This window comes from Canis lupus, chromosome 9, assembly GCF_003254725.2.
Source record: "Canis lupus dingo isolate Sandy chromosome 9, ASM325472v2, whole genome shotgun sequence".
NCBI classification, from domain to species: domain Eukaryota; kingdom Metazoa; phylum Chordata; class Mammalia; order Carnivora; family Canidae; genus Canis; species Canis lupus.
Genome location: NC_064251.1, coordinates 12,321,981 through 12,347,437, shown reverse-complemented (window position 1 = coordinate 12,347,437; position 25,457 = coordinate 12,321,981). Strand labels below are relative to the sequence as shown.

General features: G+C 36.3%; 1 protein-coding gene and 1 non-coding gene across 10 annotated transcripts in view; one reads left to right on the top strand and one right to left on the bottom strand.

Moving 5' to 3' along the window:
* Window positions 1–25,457, top strand: part of CEP112 (centrosomal protein 112) — a 401,294-nt gene that overhangs the window by 124,848 nt on the left and 250,989 nt on the right. The gene's annotated exons all lie outside the window — the stretch shown is intronic.
* On the bottom strand, window positions 18,339–18,441 carry LOC112653044 (U6 spliceosomal RNA). Its single transcript, XR_003131892.1, has one exon. It is a non-coding gene; the product is annotated as a U6 spliceosomal RNA (small nuclear RNA).

Below are 25,457 nucleotides of genomic sequence, written 5' to 3'. Positions count from 1 at the left end.
AAGATTTTATTTATTTATTCATGAGAGACACACAGAGAGGAACAGACGCAGGCAAGAGGGAGAAGCAGGCTCCATGCAGGGAGCCTGACATGGGACTTGATCCCTGGTCTCCAGGATCATGCCCCAGGCTGAAGGCAGCGCTAAACCGCTGAGCCACCCAGGCTGCCCTCTTTTTTTTTTTTTTTTTTAATGTAGATGTCTATCTATAATATCAACTATCCTCTTAGACCTGCTGCCACCCATAATTTTGGTTGTTGTTTTTCCATTTTCATTTGTCTCAAGATAGTTTTGCAATTTCTCTTTTGGTTTCTTCTTTGATCCATTGATTATTTAGTAGCATGTTGTTTAATCTTTACATATGTGTGAATTTCCCAGCTTTCTTCTTGTAATTGATTTTTGATTTCATACTATTGTGGTTGGAAGGATACTTCGGAATATTTTAATTTTAAATTTACTAAGACTTGTTTTGTGGCTTAGTATTTGATCTATCCTGGAGAATGTTTCATGTGTACTTGAGAAGAATGTATACTCTGCTGCTGTTGGGTGGGCTATTCTGTAAATGTCTATAGGTCCATTTGATCTGATGTGTAGCTGAAGTCGTGTTTCCTTATTGATTTTCTCTGTGCATGATGTATCCATTGTTGACAATGGGTTGTTGATATCCTTACTATGACTGTACCGCTATTTCCCCCTTCTAGTTTGTTAATATTTGCTTCACATATTTCTTAATCCTGTGTTGGGTGCTTAAATATTTACTAATGTTATATCTTCTTGATGGTTGATCCTTTTATCATTATATAATGACCCACTTTGTCTCTTGTTACAGTCTTTGGCTAAAAGTCTATTTTGTGTGATAGATATATAGCTAACTCTGCTCTCTTTTGGTTTCCATTTGCATGGAATATCTTTTTCCATCCCTTCACTTTTAGTCTATATGTGTCCTTAAAGCTGAGGTGGATGTTTTGTAGGCAGCAGGTAGTTGGGTCTTGTTTTATCCACTTAGCCATTCCATGTCTTAACACTGGAATATTTAAACCATTTACGTTTAAAATAATTGATAGTTTGTGGATTTATTGTTGCCATGTTGTTAATTGTTTCCTGGTTGTTTCGTAAGTCCTTTGTTCCTCTTTTGCTCACTTCTTTTGTGATTTGATGATTTTCTTTAGCAGTATGCTTTTTTTCCTTTCTCCTTATCTTTTTGTATCTGTAAGGTCCAAACTCTGTCCTCAAGCAGAAGCTGAGGGTTGGGAGTTTCCTCATTATTACATGGCACTGTGCTGGGGGTGGTGTTTATGGCAAGAGTGTGTGTGTGTGTCAGCCCTTCCTACCCCAGTTGATGAATCTCTCTTGTATACTCATGGGTTGTTTCTGCAGACATTAAGAACTACTTTGTTTGCCATAGCCCTGTGGGACTTGTAAATGCAGGCCTCATTCTCATTCTCGCCTCATTCTCTATCAGAGCCAGGCAAATGTAGCTGAGTAACTCAGCTAGTTTTGGGGTTTCTTTCACAGTTAATTACTATATGTGCAGCTGTATATTCCATGTGTCTGTGGGAGGAGGGGCCACCTGTGATGTCATCTGGGTCGACCCCCTTTAATTTGGACTTCTTTTTCTTCTTCTTTCTGAAACTTTCCTCTGTGGTTCCATGGTACCAGAAGCATCTGATGGTTTTCTGCCTAATTGATTGGATGCGTCTTTTCAATATCCTTTGACCTGAATTCCCCTTTTATATCATGATTTTGTGTTTTAGAATTCTTCAAGTTAAATCCTTGATCATCTTTTCTTCTGTATTTACACTCACTTCTTAAGTGATCTCATCAAGCCCCCAGCTTCAAGTAGCAAATACTTAGTAAATTTCACATCTTTATTATTCTGGCCCAGATCTGTCTCCAGAATGTTTAATTCAACATCTTTATTGAGTTTTTATATATATGTATGGAATATATAATATGTAAATGTATATATTTAGCATATATATGTATAAATATAAATATCTGTTTAGCATCCTCTATGTCCTTTTCTGTATCTTTTATTCCTTCGTATTTCCGATTTTCTTATGTTTTTATCTGTGTTTTTTGGTCCTCTTAGTATGTTTAAGATGGTTTAAAACATCACCAATTTGACATTCTACCTGCATGTATCTCTTCTACTTCCATGATGAGTTTTTATTCTACTCTAAATTTTTCTTTTTTATCTCTCTCTATCCTAATCATTTCCCAGTTTTAAATCACACTGAATTCTTTTTATCTCAGATCATTCTTAAGACTTAACCCTCTCTTTCTTAGAGACTGTCTTCTGTCATTCATATCCCTCTCAGTATCCCTGCTGCTTTCTTGTGGATTTTATAGGAGACCATTTTGACAGGTGACTCTTCTGTGTATTTGAAATGTTTGTATTACCAGGTTCTGTAGTTTATCTTTTAGACTCCAGTTGGTATTTTCATATCTTATTACTCAATCTTGAACAAGGTAAATTTTGTCCGGTCTTATTTCACAAATACTTACTGAACTTACACTGGGTGTGCATTTTTGTAGATACCATCTGGCATTAGTATACCATGAATTTTGGGTATGGATTGTCCTGTCTGTGCTCTGCATCTACTTGTATAATATTCCTATTCTGTTTGAGAGCTACAGCTGGCTAGAAACACTATTTGTCAGCTGCCAGTGAAGTTTGAAGTTTCTAGGGAAGTATTACCAATAGAAATTCTGCTATACTGATGGGATACTTTTTCATGAGCAGTGTGGTGAGTCTGTTCTTCTGAACTAATGTGAGTCCTGTATATACTGAACTCAAGTTTCTTCCTATTTTTGTTTCCATCTATATAACTTTAGTTGTGGAAATTACAGCTTCCAGCATACAGTCTACCATCATTCATTCTTTACTCTCATTGGGTAAAGTGAGATGTTTTCTGGGACTTACTGGCTCTGAATGGATGTATCCAAAACATCTGTGAATATTACCCTGGTGTTCTTTGTTACGTGGAAGAATCCCAGCTACCATTTTTTTTTTATTTGTTCAAACACAGAATCCTTTACCTGAGAGACGAAGAGGGTGTCTTTCTACCTAATTTTTCTCTGGTTCTATTTCCTAAGACCAATTTACGTTTGTTCTCAGGTGGACCTGTTTAGGTATTTTTTATCGATCCGTTTCCATTTGCTTTGTATTTCTAGGAGATTCCTCCCAGCTTTATTCATTGGGTTGTTAGTTCTTGTTATTGGGATTTTTCCCTCATTTTCCCCCTTCTTTCTCTTTCTAGGTATTTTTAGTGAGTACTTGCATGATTCAAGAGATGTTAGTTAGCCAGATGCCATTTTGTATATGGAGACTAGAGCTATTCTTAACTTATTTTCTGATAGAATTCTTTTGAAATATAATATATAGTATCCCATCTTTCTTATCATTGCATAATGAAAACAATTTATGGGAAGTCAGAATGGCCATTTTTGGAATCAATTATTGTGATTTACTGTAGATTCAATTATAGACTAATTTATGTGACTAAAATCTAAATACAGTGACCTTTCCATGGCTTTGAAACTTGGATTTTAAAAAAATTCCTTGATTTTAGCTTGCTTTATGCTCTTTTGCCTCTTTTTCAGGAGAAGAGTGAGCCATGTGGAGCTGTATCGGCCTCCTGAGCAGTATAACACTGTTAGCTTTCTGCAAAATTAATAAGTGAATCAAAGGCTGACTCAGATCTCCCAAATGGTTTTTTTTCTAACTCCAGAAAATCATATTCTCTGTTGCCATGCGTATTCTTTAATTTTTCACACCATTGATATATGCTTTATTAGTATAATAGATCACAGTCATATCCTTCTGAGCCTTTATATCTATTGTTTTTTTGTTTTTTATTCCTGACACTATTTGTTCATGGAGCATATATGGAAGCCTTTGTTATCTTCTCCTCCTTGCCTGCCACCTGTCACTAATTACATGTAAAATCGGAGCTATTTCTATTCTTGCATCTCCAAACCCAAGTAGTTTCTACTTTCCTTAATGTCCTTGCTTTAAAACCTTACTTTCCTATGTTCTGTGAATTTAGAAGGTCGTCTCTCATACCCATTTTCTTCTCTGGCTCCTTTCCCAAATATTGCCCATTTCTCCACTGTGCAGACTAATTTAAGATCTTACTATCTCTCACCTATCTTGGTCCTTTTAACGTGTAGACAAGAGTAGGTATCCACCTGAAAACACCCTTTCTCACAACACCCGCATTTGTGATCATTTACCCTCTTTGCTTTCATAGGCAGGTTTCTGTAGCTATTTTGCAAATTTTCTCTGTGTTCTCATCTTCCACTTCCTTTCTTCAGCCCAGTCCCATCTGGTTTCTTTCATCATGTTACCCAAACTTTTCCTAAGGTCACAGTGACCTTCGATCTGGATTTTGTCCAGTCTCCTTTCCCTACAACATTCTCTTCATCAGTTTTTGGGACACACATTCTCCTGACTTTCTTCCTTCCACCCAGTCTTGATTGCATGGTCATTCTATGCTCTGCTTCCTCTGGATCCTTTCCCCAGACAATCCAGTCCAAGACCATAGCTTTGGAAACCATTCTTCTGTACCATTCTTATGGCAATGACTTGCACATATATATTTTAGTCTCCGACCATTTCCTGCCTTAATTTTTTATATAGCACTTATTAGTATATATTTGATACTTATATTTATTTTTCGCTTTTTAAACTCCACTTTTAAATTCACTTCCTATAGAGTTTCAGGAAGTCACTGAAGCCATTCCTTTCCCTTCATCATTTCTCCTTCATGCTGCTCTGATCTTTGCCATTTCTGTGCTTACTTGTTCATTTTGATGTTCTCCTGCTCAAGTTCTTACTTTCTTGGGCTGCAGATTGAGTCATTCTGCACATGTGTTCAGTTTGGCCTGCAAAATAGATTGCAAAGTTTGAATCAGTTGCCAGCATTATAAAATTAGGAGACTTCACATGTATTTGAATTTCTGGTTTCTCTGCAAGATCTGGCAGCACTAAGCCATCCTCTCTCATGGCAACAGGTGGCTGGAGCTGATTGCATAATGTTTAGATTAAGTCATAATCGAAGTCACAACAGTTTTCAAAGAATCATTGCCATTGAGACCACTTTTTCTGTTTTTGGTGCAATTAAGTTAGTAATCAATAATAAGCAGCCAGTTTTCTTTTTAAACCCTCAGGTTTGTCAACTTAAAATTATACTTTTAAATAACTAGGTTAAAAATGGAATTATAATTAAAATGTCCAAATATTTAATGAAAGTGTTCCCCATCAAATATTAGGAAGTATCTCTAATCTGGTGTCTAGATTGAAGTGACCTCAAGAAGCTAGGAAAAGACAAGAGTCAATATGAAGACAACAGAAGAAATAAAGGTAAGAGCAGAAATCTGTGAAATTGTAAACAATGCAAAGAATCACTGAAACCACTTTGAAAAGAAGTTAGTTAGATCTCTATTGGACAGATTAAAAAAGAGAAAACTAAAGGAAAAAATTAAACAACATTAACCAATTACCTCAAAGCGACAACATAACTCTATGCAGAGAATGTTGTTTTGGGCTCATTCTTATTTTTGTTACCTGGACCTTGTAGGCATTTTCACTTGTGCCCCTCTCCACAGTTTTAGTTGTTTTGTTTTCTTGTTTAGTTGTTTTGTTTTGTTTAAACTTAAGTTGAAATTCACATAATATAAAATTAACAATTTTAAGGTGAACATTTGAGTGACTTTCAGTACATTCACAATATTGTACAACGAGCATCTGTATCTGATTTGCATCACTCCCAAATAAAACTCTGTGCTCATTAAACAACTTAGTCCCCAATCTCTACCCCTTCCCAGATCCAGATCCTCACAACCACCAATCTGCTTTCTGCCTCTGGAGTTCACCTATTATGAATATTTCATATGAATAGAATACTACAACATGTAATCTTTGTGTCTGGCTTCTTTCACTTACATATTTTCCAAGTTCTTCCATGTTGCAGTGTGTATCACTACTTCATTGTTTTTCATGGTTGGATAATATTTCGTTGTGTGTATACACAATACTTTTTTATTAATCCATTCTACTGTTGATGGACATTTGGATTTCTATCTTTAGGCTATCATGAATAGTGCTACAATGAACATTCATACACAAGTATTTGTACAAGTACCTGTGTTCAATTCTTTGGGTGTATACCTAGGAGTGGAGTTACTGGGAAAGCTATTTGTTTTTGAACTTGGCTTTTGTTCTCAGGTCTTCAAAATGATACTCTTGTCATATTTCCTTGTCAGCCTAGTTTTAGCTGCTACTATAGTCTACAAAAATCCCCACTCAGAATTATGTAAAGAGCTTCTACATATTTGGTAAGAATATTCTTTTCTAGTGGACTAGTCTATTCCAGAATCCAAACCATTGATTGAAGTATTTCTGAAAACCGTAGAATTAAAACAAGGAGAGCTGGATGTTTTTAAGTCATATTTATATCAAATTAGAGTGAGCAATTAACTTGGATGGGTTGTCCTTCCCTACTTTGGGATATTTTTACCTGTATCTCCTTTGTTAGGCTTTGTAGGCAAAATTTTCCTCTGCTAACCGTTGCTAAAAGTACTCTGACAGATTTTTACCCTCCATATCTGTCCATGTATAATCATCATCATAAAAAATAGTAAATTAGGAACTTCCCCACCTTATGCCGAGAGTCACAATAGAATTGTTAGGTTTTTACCACTAGGCAGTTCGTGAATGTTGTCTCCCTTTGCTATAGCTTAGTATTTTATTGTATTTTTACAAATCAGAAAAATAGTGCCAACACTAGTGATAAGAAATCACGTCTTACAAAGAAAGCATAATTGAGACAAGATAGAGATCATCACCCATGTTGAAAGCAATGTTTCTTTAAGCTCAATTAATTTCACATTGGACTCAAGCCTATGTGTTAAAAGTATAAAGGAAGAAAGCAAAAATAAATAACACATGTGAAATACTGGAAAACATTTTTAATGATGGTAACTTCTCACAGTTATTGTTGGCTGTTAGCTATCAGATACTTTGATTTCTTCACAGAGACTCAGAAAATAAGTTTTCATCAGTAATAAATTAATATAAACTCTCAATCTGGTGTTAATTTTTTTTCGGTGTTAATTTTGATAGTAGATCTCTTTCTGATGGTATCCCCATAGTATATTCTGAATATGTCATCTTACATACCTGATGCATTTATTCTTGTATATGGTAGAAGTCATCCAAGAAGTTGGAAGAGTATGAACCCAGTATGGAGGGATGGAGAGTGCAAGAGGGCATGTGAAGGAACCAGAGAAAATGAGCCCAGTTGGAACAGAAATAGAAGAGACCGATGGTCTAGACTGAGAAGGACCCTAAATCCCCCCAAACTGGAGGCAGATGGATGTAATTCCTCTCATAGGGAACAGCAAATGGTTGGAGAATTGGTAGCAGTGTGGTATATGATGACTTTGGAGGAAAACTTAACTTTCCTGAATATCTCTGCAATAAACTACGTTTTGAAGAACAGAAAAGGAACTGGTGGAGAAGAGATAATTTCCCTGCTAAAAAGGAGGGAACATTTTTCTAGAAATGAATGTGGTAATGTGTTTAAAGTCCAAGTATGGGGTTAGGAGTAAAGCAAACAGACCTGGTTTTCTGGAAGAGAGATTTTTGTCAGACTATAATAAACAATAAATAAGCAAATGTCAAACATTTCCAACCTTAAGAAAAACATGCTTTTATTTCCGTTCTATGTTTCATTTTTTCCCCCTAACTCATAGTCCCTGAAGTCTGAGATCATGAAATTTAACAAGGGAATTTAAAAATTGATGACTTTGTTAAAATTTGGATCTTCTAGTTTTTTATTATTTGATATAATATTTATTCATCTTAGGTGTGGAATACACAAATGTCAAGGAACTTTGAAGAAACTTTCAGTAATTTGAACCATATATCTCTATTCTTAGTGAACAATGAAAACACCCCGAAGGAGGTTTGATGTGGAGTAAAGTAGGTCTGGAAATGGTCTATATTGAAAGACCTAATAGTCTTTTGATGTCTGATTCTTTGATTTCGCTTTTGCTTTTTAAAGGGGTGCTATGTGATTATAATGAGAAACATTTCAAGTTCTTCACTTGGGAAGTTAATTGTTCCTTCACTTGCTCTATTATGACTAATCAGTGGTTTTGAATGGTAGCAGTGTTTGAAATTATTACTGGGGAGAGTCACCTTGTTTGGTAGAAAGTTCCAATTCATCATGAAAGTTTATCACACCCATAAACTGTCATCATTCCTTCTGTAGGTTGTGACTATGATGTGAACATACTTTTATAGTATATTTAAGAAATTTCATTTAAATAATTTTCTAAGTAATTAGTGGGAATAGAATAGTGTTTTTCTTTATAACTGGTACCATTATATTTGAAGTTGAAAATCATGGATAAATTATTAGAAGACACTATCAAAAATTTATATTCATTTTTGTTAGGTGATTTAAAAAGTATTCAGTTTTGCATTGATGCGGACATTTGAGTCATCTTGAGAAAAGTTACCCCTACACTTTGGAAAGTGCCCATAAACTCAACATAATTTTTTTCTTTAAAAATAGCACTCTTAAGTATCAATGATGTTGGTGGGGGGGACCCATCTGTTCTCTTTTCTGCACTCTGCTTGAGCATCTGAAACCATTTTAGATGGAGAGCAGTCAAAGTTTCCCATTTATTGTAAGCATTCCTTAGCCCCAGTGAGCAGGCTGACATAACCCTCTGTCTAAGAAGCATGATGGAAAGGACAGAAATATGTGGTGACCTTGTTTCAGATTGAAAAGAAAGTTTCTATTCTGTTACATACTTCTTTTGTAGATATGTCTTTACAGAACTCTGCATTTCTTCTCGTGAGAACTCACTGCTTTAAATCAATGTCAGTGTGCTATGATGGTCAAGAAACCTCTTATTGACAGAGACATTTGTGACACTATTTCACACAATAGATTTAATTTGTAACGTGAGGCTTTTAGCTTTTTTAGATTTTTTCTTCAGGAATTAAGTTTGCAAAACTCATTTTTAAAAGCAGTTTATATATTTAGCTTCTTGAGTTTTACTACAGTCAAAATTCACTTTAACAATGAAATGTGAAATAAATTTAAGCCTGGCAGGGAGCTGATAAACTAATAAAATATAGCAATACTTTATTTAATGCTTTATAGTCAACAAAATGATTTCAGTATATATTCTCTCAGTTCATCCTCAAAAGATACTTATGTGGTTGTTTGTGATTTTCTACATTTTTAAAAAGATTTTTATTTATTTATTTATGAGAGACACGGGAGGGGGGGCACAGAGACACAGGCAGAGGGAGAAGCAGGCTCCATGCCGGGAGCCTGATGCGGGACTCGATCCCGGGACTCCAGGATCATGCCCTGGGCAGAAGGCAAGTGCCAAACCACTGAGCCACCCAGGGATACCTGATTTTCTACATTTTAAAGGGAGAAGCTGAGGTTCAAAGAGATTAAGCAATTTAACCAGCATGGTGCAGTTCATACATGACTGAGCTGGAACTTAATCCTAGGCCTTCTGGTTCCCAATTCAGTGCTCTTTTCCTGATAGAATGTATGTAAAGAGGACTTTTACCTCTTGGGTCACTTAGTAGATCAACTTTTTTGCTTTTTAAATGACTTGATCCTGGTGATTCCTAGATGGCAGCATATACTAGGTATATGTCATGGTTTGTGCTTCCCTGAAGTCCCAAATGGGTGACTACGCCATAGCCACAGCTTCTGATAGCCACCCACCATGTTCTTTACATAGGACCCCTCTCCTCTGATAACGTACATTGGGTCTAGAGTGGACACCTACCTGATCCAAAGACAGCAAACTCATTTTATTTTATTTTGTTTTATTTATTTTTTTTAATTTTTATTTTATTTTATTTATGATAGGCACACAGTGAGAGAGAGAGAGAGGCAGAGACACAGGCAGAGGGAGAAGCAGGCTCCATGCACTGGGAGCCCGATGTGGGATTCGATCCCGGGTCTCCAGGATTGCGCCCTGGGCCAAAGGCAGGCGCCAAACCGCTGCGCCACCCAGGGATCCCCAGCAAACTCATTTTATTCGGAGATACAAAAAGCTTAAGGTGACACAGCTAGTAAGTGGAGGTACAAGGATTTGAAATTGTACATGTTTGACTCTGAAGCCCCTAGTTTTAACCGTTGTGCTACAGTGCACAACCCCTCCTTCCTGATCTTGGGAATTTGAAACCAGGAAACCTAGAGACTAAATCAGTGCAGAAGCTGGAAACATGGAGAGTTACTAAGATGAGGATTGATTAGGCAGCCACTGTGGGCCGTATGCAAGCTCAAGTTCTGAGTAGTTGTGTTGATTGAGGTTGAGAAGAGAATGGAGCAGATGCACAGGGAGAGCCTGGGAAGCTATAGGAAGTGCAACCCACATGTACAAAAGCTTTGTCTATTCCAGCTCCATCTCAAGAGAGACTCTTCACTGAGATCTCCCACCTTTACAGTAATAGACAGTAATAGCCATTCTATTTATTTAGGGAGTATGAATTGGAAGAATGTATATTAAGAATTTATTGAAATAGTTATGCCCGTTTTTAACAATAGACCCAATGTGGCCTATATAATATCATTGCAAACTGTATTTTATTTTTTAAATTTTAAAAATTTAAAAAATTTTTCTTTTTTTTAAATATTTTATTTAAATCTTAAATGTCCTGTCAGAATTATCACAAATTGTTACTAACAAAGGCTGACTTAAAATGTGAATGGCATGCTTCTATAGATTTCCTTAGCAATTTTAAGGAAGATTGTTTATGAGAATAAAATTATGATACTGTTTTATTAGGAACAGCTAGGGTCTATTCAGTAGGAATAAATTCTTGACCTAAACTTGTAAAAAACCTGAAAAATTTGTAACATTTTTTTATTTGGAAGAGATTAGAAGCCAGTAAGTAATAACCCTTTCCCTCTCAAATTTAAAATTAATTTGAAAAAATAGAAGAATTAGATAGATAAGGTTGTGGTTTAGGTGTGTGGCCAATATACAGCTTGGGAATCTTCCCTCATAGAATTAATGTACTCATCTGGTCACAGCCCAAGCAGCTAGCAAGAGTCTGTGTATAGCAGAGGACATTCCTGGAGAGAGAGGAGGGGGCTAGACAGTGCCTTCATGGTTGTTTCTTCCAAAGCCCACTCTCATTGGCAGGTGTGGGAGAGGGCTGGACCAAAACGGGCAGAGTTCTCTTTTTGGAGAGCTCAAGTCCTGTTAGATATTTTTGTTGTTGGCATTTTATTTTAGAATCACATCCCCCGTCCTCATGGTTTTGTTCTTTATTTTTTGAGTAAATCGAACATTAACATGGTTTCAAAAATCAGACCTGGACTAAAAGGTATATTCAGAGAAGCAGCGTCCCACCTTCATTCCTGTCCTTTCATCCCCAGCCCCAGCCCTAGCCCCTGTAGGTGAGTGGTCTCATTCATTAATCTCTAACAGATCCTTTCTGTATTTGTTTTTGCACAGATGAGCAGATATGTGTATATCTCAGTGGTTTTTTTCTTACAGTTTGCCTTTTCCATTTCTTATAAACTAGAGGTCATTCATATATCAGCATAGTATGCTAATGTGTGGATGAATCACAGTTTATGCAACAGTTGTCCTATCTATGGGCATACAAGTTGGTTCCAATATTTGCAATTATAGCTGATGCTGTAATGAATAACCTAGTAGTCATGCATTTTTGTATTGTCTGGTCAAAATATAAACATATATGTAGTTTTGTTACATATTGCCAAATTCATACACACACACACACACACACACATTGGTTGAATTTCTACTCGCTGCATATTAGAAGGATTTTTGACCCATAGCCTCCCAAATGGAATGTGTTACATTTTTAAAATTTCTGTCCGATAGGTGATACGTAATAAAGAGTATCTTAATATAGTTTAAACTTGCAGTTCTCTTTTAATAAGTGAGATGAACATATTTTAATATATTTCAGAGCTATTTTAATAGGTCTTTTGAGTTATAGTTGAAATGCAATATATTTCACATATTTAAAATATACCATTTCACATTCTGACATATATATATATACACACACTTGTGAAACTACCAACACACAAAAATATGCCTATATGAGTATATAGTTATTCCCAAGAGATCTTTATGCTCTAATGAAATCTCCTGCCCACCTTTCTTCAACTTCTCCTTATGCAGACAGGCACTAATTTCCTTTGTGTCACTCTAGTTTAATTTCTAGAATTTTAAATAAATGGAAGCATATGCTATGTTCACTTTTTGGTCTCACTTCTTTCTCTTGGCATAATAATTTTGAGATTCATCCATGTTTTACTGAATATCAATAGTTCAATCCTTTTTATTTTTGAGTTATATTCCATTGTATGGATATACCATAATTTGTTGACCCATATGCCTGTTGGTGAACAGTTGGGCTGTTTTCAGTTTGGGGCTCTTTTGCAGAAAAGCTTCTATGAGCATTAGTCTTTGTACATTTTCTTTTTGTTCTCCTGAGTAAAATCCTGAAAGTCAAATGTCTGGATCACATGGGAAATGTATGGTTAAGTCTTTAAAAAACTGCCAGACCCTCGTCCAGAGTGGTTGTACTATATTACATTCCCTCCAGCAGTGTGTGAGAGTTCTGTTTCTTCCCCATGCTTGCCAACACTTGATATGGTCAGTGTTGTTATTTTCACAATTCCAACAGGCTTGTCCAAGTACTTCACTGTGGTTTTAATTTGCATTTCCCTAGTGACTAATGTTGAAAAACTTTTCATGTCCTTTTTTTTTTGCCATAAATGTATCTACTTTGGCAACTGTTTGTTCAAATCTTTAGCTTCATTTTTTTTTTAAAACGGGGTTAGTTTTCTCATTATTGAGTCTTGAAAATTCTTTGTATATATTGGATACAAATCCTTTAAGAGGTAGATGATTTGCCAATGTATTTGTCCCAGTGTGTGGCTTTCCTTGTCTTTCTTTTAATGGTTTATTTTAAGGAACTGGTGTTTTTAATTTTGATGAAGTCCAGTGTATTTGTTAGTTCTTTCACAGATTGTGCTGTTGGGTTCACAACTAAGAAATCTTTTCCTAATCTCAGATCACAGAAGTTTTCTTCTGGAAGTTTATAGTTCCAGGTTTTACATTTATGATTGTGGTCTATTTTTCAAGTTAATTTTGTTTGGGCTGGGAAGTATGGATTAAACTTTTTTTTCTTTCTTTTGTAAGACTGCCTTCTTATCCTTTTAATATGTGTAGAATCTATAGTGACGGAATCCCTGTCATTTGTAATGTTGTTAATTTGTATTGTCTCTCTTTCCCAGTCAGTCTGGCTGGAAGATTATCAATTTTATTGGCCATTTTGGGATTAGGTAATCTAGTAGTTATTAAACGTATTATTAGATTATCTAATACTGAATTGTTCTTGCCTTCATGGCATAGCTCCAACTTGTCAGCAATTTACAGATGTCGCCAAATTGTCTTCTTGCTTGCGTTGCTTCCACCAGACATCTACTTTTGTTCTTCTATAACATGTCTTTTTTCTGACTATTTTTAAGATTCTTTTTTCCTTTGTCACTGGTTTTGGGGCAAATTGAATATGATGTGCCTTCCTGTAGTTTTATTCATCTTATGCTTGGAGTTCTTGGAATTTTGGGATCTTTAGATTTATAATTTTAATTAAATTTGAAAAGCTTTTGGCCATGATTTCTTCAAATATTTTTCTGTTCCCATCTCTCTTTTTTTTTAAGGACTCTAAATACACATATATTAGGTTGCTGAGAGTTGTCACCAGAGCTTTGTTTCCTTTTTTTTTTAATTCTGTTTTTCTTTTTGTACTTCGTTTTGGTTAGTTTTCCACTACTAAGTCTTCAAGTTCATGAACCTTTTCTTTAGCAGTGACTGTAATCCCATCCATTGTATTTTTCATCTTGGACATTGTAGTTTTTCTACAAAGCTACAAAAGTTCTGTCTCAAAAAAAAAAAAAAAAAAAGTTCTGTCTCTAGAATTTCAGTATGACGAGGTACTTTTCAGCCTCATCACAGGCTCTTTTCCTTCTGTTCCCTGTGTTGTCATCCTGGCCTCTGTGCTCTTCCCTGTTTAACCACACTCTTCCCCTCTTGCAGTTTCTCCATTTGTTATCCTTTGTGCTAGAATACCCTTTACCCTGCAGTTTCTTTTATGGAGTCCTCCTCGCCCTTCAGTTAACTTCTTTTTTGTCATTTAAAAAAATGTTATTTTCTATTGAAGTATAATTGACATATAAATTCAATTAACTTTAACATTACTTCCTTTCATCCTAATTCCTAATTAAGGTTTTTCACCCTGTTACACAAACCCTTAATACTCCATATTTCTTTTTTGGTCATTGAATTGAATCCTCATTGTTCTCATTTGTATTAATTCAATGTCTTTTTTTCCTTTGCTAGACTGAAAGCTCCCTTAGCACGAGAACTGGGTGTGATTCATTCAGTGATGTTTTCTTAACATCTAGTGAGGTGCCTGGCACATAATGGGTGCTTAACATAGTAATGGTAATGAATTAATGAATGCCACATGGTAGCAGATTAACAGTGACTACACTTATTGCTGAGCACATATAAGATAATCACTGGGGCCTTTGGAAAAATGTAGTATGAGGTAGGGAGAAATGGTCAGTGAAACATGGGTGATTTATGTTTATAAATAAAGATTGGTTTCTCCAGCAACCACACTTTTATGCACTTATTAATAGAGCATGTGCTTTTTATATTCAGCAAAAATGGTTGCATATTTTATTATATCTGAAATAAAACTTTATCTTTAGAAATCTCTTACCTCTACTGTATTCATCTTCCTCTTGAAATAAATAAGAATCTTCTGATGGAGATTCCCCTTTTCATGGAAAGTGTGATGGTAAGGAGGAAAATAAAACATATTTTACAAATATCAAATACAAATATGTATTTTACAAATACATATACATTTTAATATATATAGTTAACAAACATATATGTATATATGTTAGTTACACCTCTTATACATTCTTAGTGATGATCTTACCAAACAAATGACCTGCCCTTTGTGAAAACTTTTCTATTTTACCTTAGGCACAGTGAATTCCCCTGGACCTTGTTTGCTCGTATTATTATGTTCATATTGTGTAGCTTTTATTTTTTTATTTTTTATTTTTTTATTTTAAAGATTTTTATTTATTTATTCATGAGAGACACAGAGAGAGAGAAGCAGAGACACAGCAGAGGGAGAAGCAGGCTCCTTGCAGGGAGCTGGACATGGGACTTGATCCCGGGACTCCAGGATCATGCCCTGGGCCGAAGGCAGGCGCCAAACCGCTGATCCACCCAGGGATCACCTGTGTAGCTTTTAACATAATGAAAATAGTATAGAGTTTGTCTTCTTTTCTGTATTGGATGCAACTTTGGACTTTGAAGTCAGATGGGCTGCTTTAATTTCTCATTCTGTCATTGTGAACATTTGGGCAAATCATTTAACTCTTCTAAACTTCCTTGTTTTCATTTGTGAAAAATACTAAAAGATAACTTTCTTATCAGTATAAAAATGAAATGAAATAATAAATGAATTGCTCAAAAAGAAAAAAAATAAATGAATTGCTCTAAACCAATGAGGGTAATGAACACTCAAAAAATGTTCACTCTGTTTCATCATTTGTGAAGACATTAAAAATGATGGTTACACCATGAATGTTATAATTTGTAGCAGCTTCTTCCACTGGAAGTACTGAAAAGTATCTATTATGACTTTAAAATTATTTCACATTATTTAAAAATCATTTCTTATAAGCAGAAAAACTTTTCTCAATGATAAATATTACATTTATGTTTGGTAAATAAACAGAAAATTTGCCTACTTAAAATTTGATCTACTTGTGCATAGTGATGAATGTGAGAATATTTTCCAGCTACTTTGAAATATTGAACTGCCCAGGGACAAGGCATGGATAATGTTTTGAAGGAAATAAATATTTCAGCTTCACGTTTCAGTCTTTCTTCTGTATTCCTTTGATCTGGCTTTGGTTTACTTATTATTCTGCTTGAATGGCTTCACATTGCTTTTTTCCTCTCCCTAGTAACAAGAAATGGTCCTGCACCTATTTCAATGTATTTTAGGCTTTGTCATTTTATCAGATGAACGTATCTCTTCTTATTTACTGATACATGACTGCCTGTAAAGTAAACTGTATTGGTTGGTATGTATGGAGATTTGCATGTATGATGAATAATTTATACATGGAACTTTTAATCAGTACTTTCGTAAATAGAGGAAACATAAAAGGAAACATTAGATTGGGGATTTTTTTGAAGTTTAAAGATTCTGAAGGAATTTTTCTTCACTCTTCACTGTAACTGTCTTATCTTTAAAAATCATTTTCTCAAGGTTTTCTTATTTTACCATGAATATTTCAATTGCTCTTCTATTTGCTGGGGTAGAATTCTTTTCACTTATTTATAGGCCTATATTGTAGGCAGAAGTTAGTTTAGCACAAAATTATTATGTAAAACTTTAAACTACATAAACATGTCATCACATTTACCTACATTGCTTTATTTTATACTTTACACAAAAATCTTCTGATCTTCTGAGACTAGTTTTCTTGTACAGACTCTCACTGACTCTTCCCATTTGTCATATTCCCATAGCACTTAGAATTTGTCACAAAATATATATATTATACTTCTGTTTGATTTTTTTCTTGCATTTTCTTTTTCTCCTTAGATTGTAAGTTTTTCTAAGATAGAATCCATTTTTATACTTCTTGGTTTTGTGCAGTATCTGACCAAGTAGGTCTCAAAATTTGCTGCCAGGACCCTTGCCTCAGCTCCTAGAACACAACTGGTTTTCTGAAAATACAGTGTAGGAGGTTGATGCCAGAGTAAGTTCTCTTGAATCATGATTCACATCCAGTGGAGGGCAGCCCAGGTGGCTTAGCGGTTTAGTGCCGCCTGCAGCCCAGGGTGTGATCCTGGATTCCTAGGATCGAGTCCCATGTCGGGCTTGCTGCATGGAGCCTACTTCTCCCTCTGCCTGTGTCTCTGCCTCTCTCTCTCTCTGTGTCTCTCATGAATGAATAAATAAAATCTTTTTAAAAAAATAAAAAATAAAAAACAAATCCAATTGATTACAAGGAATTTCTGGACCTACTAGCTGAAATCCATATGTTTTTAAGATATTTTTCGATAGCTTAAGAAGAGTCCTCCTTCTTATTCATAGGTAATATGCTTCAAAACCAATCATCGTGGTCAAGACTGGAGGCTGGCTCTAGGAGCATAGCCTACTGGGGAAGCCTAAGTCATTGATAGTACAATGTCCTTGTCAGAAAAGAGTTTCATAGTACTTTATACTGTTATCATACCCTTTTTGAGTATTTCCCCTAATATTAAGAGAAAAATCTCTAGCTGGTTTAGTACTGGAGCATGATAGTTTCATAGCCTTATTGCAGATTTGCTCATAGATATATCCATGCTGTCATATTTGAGCCAGGATTGTGGTGGGAACTGCTGGCTTTCTTTGTTCTACTTTGAGTTTTGCTGTATGTAAGCCCACTTGCCACTGAGTGGTTTCTAAGAAGGTTGTTCTTTTTTTTTTTTTTTTGTTTTTTTTTTTGTTTTTTGTTTTTTTTTTATTGGTGTTCAATTTACTAACATACAGAATAATACCCAGTGCCCGTCACCCATTCACTCCCACCCCCCGCCCTCCTCCCCTTCTACCACCCCTAGTTCGTTTCCCAGAGTTAGCAGTCTTTACGTTCTGTCTCCCTTTCTGATATTTCCCACACATTTCTTCTCCCTTCCCTTATTTTCCCTTTCACTATTATTTATATTCCCCAAATGAATGAGAACATATAATGTTTGTCCTTAAGAAGGTTGTTCTGATTCACCATAAAAGGATGGAGATTCCTACAGTAGAGATCTGTTTCCTACAAATCCATCTCTTCCATTGAAAGGAGTACAATGAAAACTCTCTGAACCCTCGCCTTCTGTTTTTCAAGACCCTGTGTTTAAACCTCTGTTAAAATATTTGATATTTAAATATTTTTTTTCCTTTACCTTATGGCATCTTCTTAGAAAGACCGGTTTCTCATATGGCTATAGGTCTTTAGCCAATTTTTGATGAATGAGTTAATAAAAGATTGGATGACTCTGTTGTAAACTCAAAATAATATATTCTTTAAGGAAGGAAGAAGAATGGAAAAGTCTTCTCGGATTTGCTATGGACATTTTAAACATAATTTTGTTATCCTTAGAAATACATTTATACTCTGTTTTTAGACTTCAGTGATTATGATTATCTTATATGGGTCCTATTCTGTGACTCAGGAAAGCACTTTGTGTGTTTTGCGTGTCATCCTTGCACAGCGACCATGCTAATCTCTGTATCATCCCAATTTTAGTATATGTGTAGCCAAAGCAAGCTCTGCCCTTCTGTTTTTTGGCCAATTTTTAGAAAGATTTTATTTATTCATTAGAGACAGATTGAGAGAGAGAGAGGCAGAGACACAGGCAGAGGGAAAAGCAGGCTCCATGCAGGGAGCCCAATGTGGGGCTTGATCCCAGGACCCCGGGATCATGCTCTGAGCCAAAGGAAGACGCTCAACCACCGAGCCACCCAGGCATCCCTGGCTTTTTTTTTTTTTTTTTTTAAGATTTTATTTTATTTTATTTTATGTAATCTCTACACCCAATATGGGGCTCAAACTCATGACACTGAGATCAAGAGTCACATGCTCTACTGACAGAACCAGCCAAGCACCCCTGTCCTTGTGTATTTTGAATTGGACTAGCACCATGCACACCCATACTAGGTTTCAAAATTGTGATATGTATCTTTGATATCAAGAGCACATGAATGCTTAGCAGCTTCATTTCCATATAGAGCCTTAAAATGTTTCCATAAAAGTACCTTAGCTGTGAATTGGCTTTTTCCTTCAGTCTTTCATAATCCCTGGAGTGCCTTGAAGTTTTCAACAGCACCTCATTCCTCATTATCCATTGCACACTACTTTTCTATGCCAGCTTCTAGTCTTATGAACTTACTTTAAAAAAACTAAAACTTTCTTTGGTCACTTCTTCCTTTTGCAAGTCTTTGTAATCATTTGTTGATCTCCAGAAATTTTAGTTCCTAACCATACTGATTCCCTGCACTTAACCACACTTAGAGTTTGCGTATTTGGGGAGATGCGTCTTGGTCAAGGGGAATACCTAGAACTAACTGAATAGTCTTTGGACAGTTTTACCCTGGGTCCTATCTCATCCAAGTTTACCACTATTGAATGTAAATATGACCTTTGGGTAGAAATAATTTGGCTCTTAGTTTTGTTTTGTTTTGTTTTTAACCTGGTGATATTATCTAGAAGGAGTCAATTAACAGAGCAAACATGAAAACTTTAAACATTCAAAGGCTATAACAAAATTTAACCTATGGATTTTTTTCTTTGCCTGATTTAACTTTTAAATTTGTTGAATTCTCAACTTATTTTTTTTGTCCATACAGCATTGTTAAGGCAATTACAAATATTATATATTAAGTACTTCAGAGAGCCCTTTATATGTTCTAAGTTTTGAAAATACAGTATTTTTGTTAGTTGTTATCATTTCCTGTCACTGCCATATGATAGAGTGTCTTAACACAGTTCAAATTTATTATTTTATAGTATGGGAGATCAGAAGTCCAAAATAAAACTTAGGGCCCAAGATCAAGATTTGTTAGGACTGGTTTTTGTTGGGAGGTTTTAGGAAAGAATCTGTTCCTTGCTTTTTCCGTTTTCTGGAGGCTGTCTTCGTTGCTTGGTTTGTGACCTTGAATCACATTGTCTTTTTGGCATTGATTACTCTCTCATATTGCCTTGTCTCTCGATTGACCTTCTTGCTTCCCTCTTTTAAGGACCTTATGGTTCCATTTGAGGCCTAGCAAGATAATCCAGAATAATTGCTCCATCTCAAATCTGTTTAACTTAATCACATTTCAAAGTGCCTTTTGCTATATAAGGTAGCATATCCACAGGTTCTAGAGATTAGGATATGAATATCTTTGGGGAGCCATGGTTCAGCCTACCACATCAGTACTGTTTCAGACTAAATCACCTAATCCACCCTGTTGGATACTAGAATTGGTATCACTGATAGGAGAAATGACTCTGTCTCCTTCTGAAGATATATCATCATTTCCCATACATATCTCTTAGAGTGGATTAATGAAGGTAAGCTCAAGGAGGCTAGTTTACCCAAGCATAATAAGATGTGGATGCATCTTATCAAGGCATAATGATGTGATGTTTCCTCCTAAATTGGCTCTTCCCCCCCAGCTTTATTAAGATATAATTGACATATCTGACATGAAATTTAAGGTATACAATGTAATGATTTGTTATATGTATATTCTGCAGAACAATTACCACGATAAGGTTGGTTAACACGTGTATCCCCTCAAATAATTAAAAATTTTTGTGGTGACAATTGTTTAAGATTCACTCTCTGAGCAGTTTTCAAACATACATACAGTTCAGTATTGTTAACTTTACTGTACATTACATTACCAGAACCTATTTATCTTGTAATGGAAGTTTGTACTCTTTGAACACTTTCACCCATTTTCTCCACTCCCCCAACACCTCCACTGGCAATCACCAATCTACTCTCTGTCTCTGAGTCTGGTATTTTTAGACTACAGAAATAGTGAGATCATGCAGTAGTTGTCTTTTTCCTGCCTGACTTCTTTCACTTAGCATAGTGCCCTCAAGGTCCACCCGTGGTTTTGCAACTGGCAGCATTTCCTTCTTCTTTATTGCTGAATAATATTGCACTGTGTGTGTGTGTGTATCCTGTTTTCTTTATCCATTCATTTGTTGATGGACACTGAGGTTGTTTTCATGTTTTGGCTATTGTGAACAGCAGCACCACAATGAACATGGAGGTGCAGATATCTCTTCAAGATAGTGATTTTATGGGAAGCCTGGGTGGCTAAGTGGTTGAGCATCTGCCTTTGGCTTGGGTCGTGATCCTGGGGTCCTGGAGTTGAGTTCCTCATTGGGGTTCCTGCAGGAGGATTGAGGACCGCTCAATAGTGTGTTTGAAGTAAAGACTTGTGTTCCAGAGATGAGCAGAAGTTCAAGCTAGAGCTAAGTATTGAAGCCCCCAAAACAGAAAAAAGACTGTACCTTATCAACGCATGTTTAGTGGGCTGATTTGTGGCCTCCAAAAAGATATGTCCATATCCTAATCCTCAGAACTTGTAAATGTTCTTATTTGAAAAGAGGACCTCTGCAGACATAACTGAGTTAAAGATCTTGAGATGAGGAGATTGTCTAGGTGGGTCCTAAAACCAATCTTGAGCATCTTTATAAGAGAGACACTGTGGAGAAGGGACACAGAAAAGGTGATGTGAAGATGGATCAGAGAGAGATATAGTCACAAGCCAAGGATACCAACAGTCTCCAGAAATTGCAAGTGCCAGGAAATGAATTCTCCCCTAAGAGCCTCCAGAGGGAGTACAGTGCTGCTAACACCTTGATTTTAGACTTTTGGCCTCAGACTGAGAAAAAATAAATTCCTCTTGGTTTAAACTATTGAGTACGTGCTAATTTGTTACAGCAGCTATGGGGAAACTGATAGACCAAGCCACTTTCATATATAGCTCCATGGACTTCATTAATGAATTTCCTCTGTCTGTCCTATAGCATGTCTGTAATGGTGATATCTCAACAATCACCCTTTCATTCTCTGCAACAAGAACTTTTTAGCTACTACCATTCTCTTGTTCAGATATGAACTATTCCTCCACTTGGTATTTTTGGATATCATTCAGTTTGCCTTTCAGAGTTTGCCTTTTTAAGACTTAATTATTCCCTTTGATATCTGAATTTACTCTCCTCTGCTACCTTTCAAAGGTCATTTGATAAACTAAAGGAACAAACTGTGGTATCAGTCCAACTAGATAATTACAAAATATTCCCTCCTTGACACTGAAAAATCTATACATGTTAAGTACAATTACCATACAGAGTATATTCTTAATTAATTATGGTTATCAGTTTTCCCCCTTATTGTTTTTTTGCTTCCTCTTCAAATTTTTCCATTAGAAATACATACCTAGGGGCTGCTGGGTGGCTCAGTTGGTTAAGCATCTGACTTCAGCTCAGGTCATGATCCCATGACCTGATCAGTTGAGCCCCATGTCAGGCTCCCCACTCAGTAGAGAGTCTGCTTGTCCTTCTCCCTCTCCACCTGCCCCTCTCTTCCGTCATGCTCTCTTTCTCAAATAAATAAATAAAATCTTAAAAAAAAGAGGAATATATACTTAGTTGGGAAAATACATGCAAAAACTCAAACTAAAAAGAGCTACACAAGCATATCATCATGATCATGATCATCATCAGTTTAGGGTTATCTGAATCTTCTCTCTCCAGGTCAAAAACACCTATAAGGCACATGCTGTAGGAACAAACAAATTCCTGATGGTGGAGCCATTATAGTCATTTATAAGCATTGTATGGCATTGAATTCTCAAAGAAATTGGATGGGAATTGTTTTTTCAGGTTATTCCCAATTACCAATATCCTAAACCTTGTTTGAAAATCAAACACCCAGGGATGCTTCGGTGGCTCAGTGGCTGAGTCTCTGCCTGGCTCAGGGCGTGGTCCCAGAGTCACACATCAGGCTCCCCTCGAGGATCCTGCTTCTCCCTCTGCCTATGTCTCTGCTTCTCTCTCTGTATCTCTAATGAATAAGTAAATAAAATCTTTTTTAAAAAAATCAACACCCAGAAACCAAATGATACCTAAGGCTTCTTTCATTCCATGGAATTTGATAAAGAACCATACTTTCCGGCCTAGTGGTCCTCAGTCAGGCATGATTTTGCCCTTTGAGGGCATATTGGTGTGTCTATAGACATTTTTGGGTTGTCAGAATTGGGGATGGGACATTGTCATTGGGATATAGTGAGTAGAGGCCAGGGATACTGCTAAACATATCATGATGCACAGGACAGGTCTTCTCCATGGTAAAGAATTATCCAAACAGAAATGTCAGTAGTGCTAAGGCTGAGAAATTTGTTAGTTCCATGGTTTTACTGATTCTATCTAGATGATATAATATGAATTTATGAAACAAATAATGAATTACTCTATACATGTAGTATCTTCAAGGTATATATATGAATATGAGGAAAACACAGTTGTATCCTCATATCCTCCATTCCTCTAGGCTCAAAGAGATTTCATTATCCTAGAAAAGATAAATATATAAATTAACCCTTGTATAGTACATATAAGATGCTATAATTGTAACCAGACAGGGCAGATGACAGCTGGATTTCTAGACTGGCCACAGGGCACATTCACTTCCCAGGTGACACTGGAAAGTACAAGGTGAAAGTGGAGTAGAGATTGAGAGGGGCCTGGAGACCCTGCACCTGCCTGAAGCTGCTTGCTGTGGTGATGACAGACTTGCGGCTCAATGAACCTGTTGTGCCACATTGCCCAACATCATGAAAGTCAAGAAGAAGATTGAGGTCATCAAGTCTGGAGACCTGGGTGTGGACCTGACCTCCAAGCTGTCCTTTTTTTTTTTTTTTTCAAGCTGTCCTTGATTAGTGTGGAGGACCTGCCCCTGTGTACAGCTTGTGTCAGGGTGGAAACCATGGAGGACTTGGTGGCCAAGGTGAGGGATATTGGGTGGATTTGAGCCCCAGCAGTAAAACTATGACCCTCCTGGAAAAAGAAAAATGCTATAGTGGCAGTATATAAAAAGTGCTGACAAGACAAAAGAAGTAGCTAGCAATTCTATCCAAAGAATTGGCATTTGAACCCCCTAAAGAATGAATAGTAATCTGCCAGTCAAAACAACAAAGAAGGGGGGATTCCAGTTTATATATTATGGCCAAGTAAGCTCCTATCAGACTAATCCTACCACGAATAGAAGCTCTGTACAAAATACAAAGTACAACTACCTGATGGCCTGGAGAATAAATAAAGACAGAGATAGTGGAAGGAGGGAGTACATACTTAGAAGAAGGAAAGGTGTCTTCTATTTTTATAGTTTTTATTCTTCTACATTTGGTGCCTGTGGGACATTTGGAATTGGGTAGATACCTGTGATCTTAGTGCTTGAAAAACCAGATGAAAGAATGGGCAACCACTAGCAAACTAAGATGGAGAGACACCTGGGAAATAAGTGAACAAGCAAGCAGAGGTAGGAAGCCCAGAATTCTTTGTCTAATCTTGGTCCATATTTCTGACTGATCTCTGAAACATGCATGGTTGGAGAAAGACTCTAAGCAGCCCAGGGTAAGACTAAAAGAACTGAACTTATATATGAACTTTTGTCACTTACAGAGGAGACAGAATTTAGAGGGTTTTTTAAAAATTTATTTTAATTTTTTTTGTAGGTAACCTACATTTACTGGTTTAGAAATATGTCTAATGGGATGCTTGGGTGGTTCAGTGGTTGAGCGACTGCCTTCAGCTCAGGGCATGATCCTGGAGTTCCGGGATCGAGTTCCACATTGGGCTCCCTGCGTGGAGCCTGCTTCTCCCTCTGCCTGCACTTCTGCCTCTCTCTCTGTGTGTCTCTCATGAATAAATAAATAAAATCTTAAAAAAAATATGTCTAACATATTAAAGAAAAAATATAGTTGCAAAGCCATAACGATGTCAAGGATTTATGTTTGAATTCAACCAAGTTAACTGCCTGCTAAAAGCAAAAATTAAAATTAACCACTAGTACTGTTCAGAGGAAAATAACAGAATCCACACTCTCTACAATGTCTCATTTGTAAAGATGATAAGCGAAAATTACTTGACATATGAAGAAATAGGTAACATAACCTATTTATTCTTGAGAAAATAACCATTGACGACCACCTCAGGATGTGTTAGATGCTGGGCTTAGCAGATAGAAAATGTAGGGTAGCTATTATAGTTGCACTCAAGGACATTAAGAAAAATTAGTAATCAGTGAGAAACTGGGAAATCTCAACAGAAAAACAGTGAAAAACACAGCATTTGACATTTAAAATGTGGTCTAAATGGGATCCCTGGGTGGCGCAGCGGTTTGGCGCCTGCCTTTGGCCCAGGGCGCGATTCTGGAGACCCGGAATCGAATCCCACGTCGGGCTCCCGGTGCATGGAGCCTGCTTCTCCCTCTGCCTGTGTCTCTGCCTCTCTCTCTCTCTCAATCTCTGTGACTATCATAAATAAATAAAAATTAAAAAAAATAAAATAAAATAAAATAAAATGTGGTCTAAATATAATAACAGAATGGAGGACAAGAAGATTCAGTGAACATGCAGATAAATCAATAGTAATCAGCCAATCTGAGGACAAAGAGAAAAATGTACTTTAAAAAAATGAGCTGTAGTGACTTGTAGGATAATCACATTGTATAAATTCTATTTGAGTCAGAAGTAAAGGGCAGAGAGTAATAGAGGCAAAAAA